The sequence below is a fragment of the Dipodomys merriami genome, unplaced genomic scaffold, assembly GCF_024711535.1.
Source record: "Dipodomys merriami isolate MVZ:Mamm:240054 unplaced genomic scaffold, mDipMer1.0.p SCAF_11, whole genome shotgun sequence".
NCBI classification, from domain to species: domain Eukaryota; kingdom Metazoa; phylum Chordata; class Mammalia; order Rodentia; family Heteromyidae; genus Dipodomys; species Dipodomys merriami.
This window is the reverse complement of record NW_027202382.1, coordinates 14,500,637-14,506,841: the sequence shown is the minus strand read 5'-3', so window position 1 is coordinate 14,506,841 and position 6,205 is coordinate 14,500,637.

Genomic DNA, 6,205 nt, shown 5'->3' with positions numbered 1-6,205 from the left:
CTCTCTCTCTCTCTCTCTCTCTCTCTCTCTCTCTCTCCTCCTTCTCCCTCCCTCTCTCTCTCCTGAACTACCAAATCACCTGCTATAATTTTGAAAGACAAAAAATATTTGAAATAAATTAAGTGAAAGACATTTTGATGATACCATCTGAATTTTAGGGCAAGCTTGCTTGATGTTTACATAAGAAAGAGACAAAGAAGGACTGAAAGTCTCCTCCTGGCTTGTCTGTGACTTCAGCACTGTGGACAGAGGCCACTTGGTGGTACCCCCGCAATGCTTGCAACTGTGGATTGTAAAAGATGACACAATTTCAGATGGAAGAGAAATCTTGGTGCTCACCCAGGCCCTCCCTTCTCCTTTTACCAGTCTCATTCTATCCTCACTCAACTACTAGTTTAGAGGGCAAAAAGGACAGGGATTGTTCTTCAGATTTTTATGGATGAAACACAGGTTCAGCAAAGTCAAACTCTAAGCAACCCTTGAAATAAATGGGGTGGAGAGAGAACATGAATGTCTCCATTTTAGAAAATTTAGCAGCCACTGTCTCCTTTTGGGGAATTCTTTTCCCTAAAGTGAATGCACTTGAACCAGGGAAGGAGAGAATGTGTGGAAGTGTGTGTAGCTGAGACTCCAGGCTAGCTTTGCTGGACATCGTAGCTGATGGAAGGAATGGTGCTAGGAGAAACTAAAGCTTCAGTCAGGATGCTGAGGGTAGGGAAATCTTGTTCTGGTCCACCAAGGTTCATGACTCTGTTTTCTACCCCACTGCACTAAACCTGTAGACAAGGAGAAAGGGCCAGTGTAAAGTCATTGAGCTATCTCTGAGTCTGATTGGTTCCCCAACCCACATGAAAAAACCCCAGGGAGGAGAGCTTTGGGAGCTCAGGGAGCAAGTGGGGTAAGGTGTGCATTTAGTACATCATCTAGGATGACTACAGACCTCAACACCTGTTTAGGTCTTTTCCCAAAGTGGAAGGGGAGGTGCTAGACCACCTGCAACAGTTCCCTTAAGGTGCACTTTGACAGGCAGCACAATGAAGTGACAAAGCACATGGGTGCTGAAGGCAAACTAGCTAGTTCCCTCCCTTTCTAGATGTGAAGATGTGGCACTGGGAAATACAGCATCTGTTCCTCACCCGAGGAATGTAGCCTTGATTACTTTTCTTACCTGTAATACAAATCTGATAGGTTTTTCCATTCCAGTTTTTTAGTGCTAAAGTTTGAACCCAGGGCTTTGTGCATGCTGTACAACTGAGCTACACCTCAAGATTCCTCTTAGGGTTGAAGTTTATTTATATGAAGCACTAAGGACTTCTTAATGCATAATAAGTGCTCCAAAATATTCACAATTACTTGTACTTGGGACATCTGTCGCTTTGGAGGTTGTGTCAGATCCATATTGTGTGTGTGTGTGTGTGTGTGTGTGTGTGTATGTGTGTGTGTTATACTGGGCTTTGAGCTCAGGGACTTGTGCTTTTACTTGGTTTGCTTGCTCATGGCTAGTGCTCTACCTCTTGTGCCCCCCACACCCCTGGTCTAGATCTATAGCTTAGAAGTGCTTCTGCTACAGGGTCTGGCTGTTCTCATCAAATAAAGCCATGAAAGGGGATTTCATAGTCCTCCAAATGAGTTTCCAGACCTACTATATCATTGTAAAACAATTATGAAAATGGGGAGGAAACTCTCAGGCTAAGGAACTCCTAGACTAGGAGAAAAAAGTCCACTAGTGTCCCTACTTTGCAGCTCATCAGGAACCGGAAGAAGTGTCTAAAACAGCTCCTAAGGATTCTTTTAACTCCAATTTTCTGCATGCTGAGCAAAAAATGTTTCTATTTCTCTATACTTTAACTGTTTTACTAAAACAAAACCTTGCTAAAACTTAAAAAACCATCTGGCCCTTGGTAAGGAGAGGGACAATACATAGCAAATGCACTGGGAAACCTCTTTCTCAGTTTAACAGCTATGACCCCTTCCTTAAGAGCCCCTCACTTTCTGTACCTGTGGTTGATACAAAGATAGCTGAAACTTTATCTGTATGTGTGGTGCCCCCTAGACACAGCTATCACCTGACTCTTAGGAAGGGCAGGGTCAAGAAAGTTCTAGAAAGAGAGCCACAGTTGCATTATGTCCTTGGATGCCACAGTGGCCTGACTTATCTGCAGACCCAGAAATGAGCCAATGAAGGAAAACCACAGAAAAATCAGAAATAGCATCACAATCTCTTTATTATGATTTCTGCTATGCCCAGCCTCTGGGAGCTCCTTCTTGGAGTACAGTGAAGGCTGAGCCACAGGGAGGAACATGCAGCTGTAGATGAGACAGGCATGGGGACATTCCCCTCAGCTTTCTGTCCTTACCTTCTGCAGAAAAGTACATGGGAAGGGCCTGAGAGACCAGAGGACAGTGGATTCTCCGTTATTTGAGCATTCTCAGCTCCACCTACCCCAGCATGTGCTTGACTGGAAGACAGGTCATAGCTATCCCATAACAACTAGAAGTTAAGTCTGAAGGCCTTTGTTCATCCTGGGTATGGAAAGACCAATCCAATGACATACAGGCTGGAATATGATTGAGCTGATTAGTCATTGGTCCAGATGAGAAATGACCCTCTTTTCCATGCTTTGCATCACTCCCAGAAGGAAGTAGCTTTTCCTTAGTGTTGGTCTATAACCTGTTCATTTTTTTCAGGGTTGCCAAAAATAGGGGTAGCAAGAAAGCAACAGCAGAGAACTGCCCAACCTCATCTAATTTCAGGATTGGGCTGTTAGGAATCAGCATGATACACTGGTAACATTCACTCAAGGAAATCTATGTTTTCTGGACTTAGCCAGTGGCCCAGAGAAATATCCTGGGCAAATTCAAACTAAATGGCAAGGGGAAAGTACCAGTTTTATTCCACTGTTACTAGTGGGTTAAAAAGGGACAATTATTACAGGATGTCCTGAAATTCTGGCATGAAGGCTGTTCTGCCTTCCAATGCCAAGTACAGACCTGTCATGCACGACATATGACATTTTAACCAACAATGGATCGAATTTGATGGTAGTCCCACCACAGCTGTGTTAGTATTGTGTAACTACATGCTATGATATTTGAACTATGAAGAAATTGCCTAATGACACAGTTCTCAGACTATATCACAGATTAGGTAGTGCATGGCTATGTATCTGCCTCTACCCTGCTGGTCTGAGGGGGACATACCTGGAGGAACATTAGAGCTTGCTACTAGTTTTGTGCTGCCTATGTTATTCTTGGCTCTGGAGTGGTCCTGGCTGACCTTGTCCCTTCTCAACGGCTTCTGCTGAACCTCTTAGCTTTAGGGCTTCTTGGCACCAGTCCCATTTAACTGTGATGCCTGCAACAGCTGAAGTTGTGCTTTGAGCTAAGAGGCACAGACACACTCTTGGGGCTTACTCCCCAGTAGAAGTGCCCTCTTTCCAGGCAGTTTGATTCTGTGCTTTCTATATTGGTAATAGAAGTGGGGGGAACCCCAAGACTTGGCCACTTAACCTAGGCCAGGATGACCTCCTATAGGGAGCACCATGGCCAGAGATAAGCAGGTGTCTGCCCTGCCAGCCCATTGCTTGGGCGGAGGGTAGAAAGAGGCAATATTTTCATGGCTTCTGCTACAGCTATCCTCAAATGAAGAGCACTTGAGAGCTGGATCAGTACTTAGGAGTGGGAAAACTGGGGTACCATGGGGACCACTGCTCAAATGTTCTGTTGGGAAGGATGATCTCAGGAGAGGAAGCCAAGGAGCAGACCTGGAGATGTAATATGGCCATAGCAGCTCCCTCAGTGACCCTGTCCCTGCAATCTGTCATGCCATGCAGATACACTTTATTTAATCTGAATGAGAAGAAGATGGGCATGAAAAAATAGGCTTATGGTAAGAGGTCTTGAGAGGAGTCTACGTGTAACCCAAGTCTCCATTGATTGGAGGTTGAGGCAAGTGGTGCTTGGGAAAGCACTGATCTCAATTTTCAGCAGCCAAGAGGAAAAGACTGAATATTTTTCTCATACTCTATTATAGCCAGTCATTAATTTTTGTACTTGGCAGAATTTTAGACAGACACAGTGACGGAGAGGCTTACAAAGGGATAGGCCCAACTAGGTTGACAAAAGTGTATATCCATTAATACTGCATAGGGGCTTCAGGGTTAGGACATGGCAAAGGGAAATTCTAGGAAAGGGGTTAGGTGGTATTTCTGCAGCTCTGGGGAGCAATGACCCTCCTTTTGACAAAAGCTAAATGTTTATAAAGAAGAGACTGGCTGATCCTCTGTGCTTTTCTGATTTCTAGCACTGTTGTGCATCGAGAACTCCATTCTTTGCGGATGGCAGTGTCCCCTGAACCTTTTGCAGCACTCCAGGAAGCTTTCTGTACTGGGAAGAGAGACAGGTGATGCCAAGTAGCCTTGCTTCCATTATTGAAGAACTCCAGGGCCTACTCTTCAGGGCTTGGGACACAGCCAGCCTGATCCAGTCTATAGCATACCACCACTCACCCTCAGAGAACTAGAAGCAGCAGTTCCAGAGCAATAGACATCACCTTGATCTATGAAGTATCAAGGTGCAAGAAGGATTTTAGTCCCTGTGACTGATGTAAAGGCAGGAAAAAAGACCTGTTTAGCTCTCAAAGCCCAGAGATTGACTGTATTCAAAATGTCTTGTCTGTGAGATCCAGGAGACAATTGTCACTGGTATGGAGGGAGACTTATCAGGACTGTGATACCAGAGCCCTGGTATATAATATGATTTAGTCTTCTCAGTATACAACTCCAAGCCTGGCTGCTTCAGATATAGTCCTTAAACCCAGGTGCTATAAGCTTTCTTTTTTCTTTTCTCTTCTTTTTCTTTTTGACTAGATTCAATAATTCCTCTTCCTCTACACACATTCACACACAGGTCAATCCTGGGAGTATGGCTGAGAAGTATTTTAAAAAGAACTGCAGCCAGGCGCTGGTGGCTCATACCTGTAATTCTAGCTACTTAGAAGGCTAAGTAAGCTCTGAGGATCATGGTTCAAAGCCAACCTGGGCAGGAAAGTCTAATTATCCACCAATTAACTACCAAGGAGTCAGAGGTGGAGCTGTGGTTCAAGTGGTAGATTGTTACTCTTGAGCAAAAAAGCTTAGGGACAGTGCCCAAGCCCTGAGTTCAAGCCCCAGAACTGGCACACACACGCACAAAAAAATAAAAATAAAAATAAACAAAGACAAATGAAAAAAACCCCTATGATTTAAAAATGTTCAGAGCCTTTCATATGGACCCACATTTCTCTCCTCTGCTTCACTGCAGTCCTAAATATAACGTCTCTAGCAGCTTATCACCTTGCTTTTAGGTCAGGCTGTTCCTAAAGAAGACTATATAGGGCTCTTACTCCCTATTTTTCTCTGAACATCTCAACATTGAGTGGTATGCTCTTTGTTCTGTAAGTACTCAATTTAGTCCAAGTGCCTTGAGCAATGGAGATATGTTAGCTTTTGCATGGCTGAGCCCAATGCCCTCTTTAGTAAGTCTTATTAGTCAGATCTGGCTGTGTCCAAGTCATTTAGTTGGAGACAGAAATCTAGAATGTTAGACTCTGGTGTCAGGGTATACCCATACCATTCACTGACTTGAGAACTTGAGAACTGGAGGAGAGCTGAGGCTTGCAGGTCAAGCTTGGTGTACTTTTGGCATCCTTAGCTTGACCCCAAAGTCCTCCCATGCTACACCCAGCATGGATGGGGAAGAATATGTAGTGAGCAGCAAGGGAGAAGCAGCAACTGAGGCCACATCTCAGTGACAGGGAGAAAAGAACCTTCCTCTTTCTGTGAGGCTTTGCTGTGACTTCTGTGTGAGACAGTTGAGATGCACATCCTCTTCTTCAGCTCCAGTTGTCTCCTAGCCTCATTGTCAGGATGACTGAAAGGAGTTCCTTCTTAAGGCTTCTGCAGAGCTGCTCTCTCTTGGGCTGTGGAAGAGGCTGGCTCTGTTTTTCACACACTTTTCTGAGATGAGCTGGAACCATGAAAAGCATGATTCCTGTCCTCTCTTCTTCTCATGTAGACCTTACCTAGATTGGCTCTGTGGTGGCTGACTTCAGTGAAGCATTCCATACAGTGGGCTGCGACTCCTGCCCCTGTATTTATTCCACTCAAGTCCCTTGGGCTTTCACCCATGAACTACCACGTGGAAAACGGGCCAAGAGGGCTCACCT